The following is a 538-nucleotide window of genomic DNA, read 5'->3' as shown; positions in this document are numbered from 1 at the left end:
ATCCCGTCCTGCCCGGAAGTTCCCGAGGCGCCCCGGGCCTGAATTCTTTGCCCGGAGGCGAGGCAGCTGCAGGCCAGCGTTACCCATTGCTCTTCCTGTCCAGAACCCACTGGGTGGGAGTCCTTTCTGCGTGCAGATTTGTCCCACCCGGGACAGGGAGAGAGAGAACCGCGTTCTTGTTCTTAGTACTCAGGATTTATTTTGCAAGGGATTTCTCTCAAAATGTTTATTGACACTTTGCAAATAGACAGGAAAGCTGAAAAACAGTACAAGAACGTCTGTTTCCCCCCGCCAGGATGCAGCTGTTACCGTATTGCAATACTTGCTCTCGCGCTCTGAATGCGAGCGTACGTGAACGGCATCATTTGAAAATCGCAGGCATCCTGAGTTGTCACCGCACTCAGTACGCGTCTTCTAAGAGTAAGGGCATCCTCCCACTTGCCTGCAAAGCCATTCTAACACCCAGGAAACAGCGTGGTCCCCGATAACAGCTAAGGTCCAGAAGAAGGGCTCGCCCCCCCCCCCCCACCCCCGCCCA

The sequence above is a fragment of the Tupaia chinensis genome, unplaced genomic scaffold (genome assembly GCF_000334495.1).
Source record: "Tupaia chinensis unplaced genomic scaffold, TupChi_1.0 Scaffold149560_1, whole genome shotgun sequence".
Taxonomy (NCBI): Eukaryota; Metazoa; Chordata; class Mammalia; order Scandentia; family Tupaiidae; genus Tupaia; species Tupaia belangeri.
Note: the sequence above shows the minus strand (reverse complement) of the source record.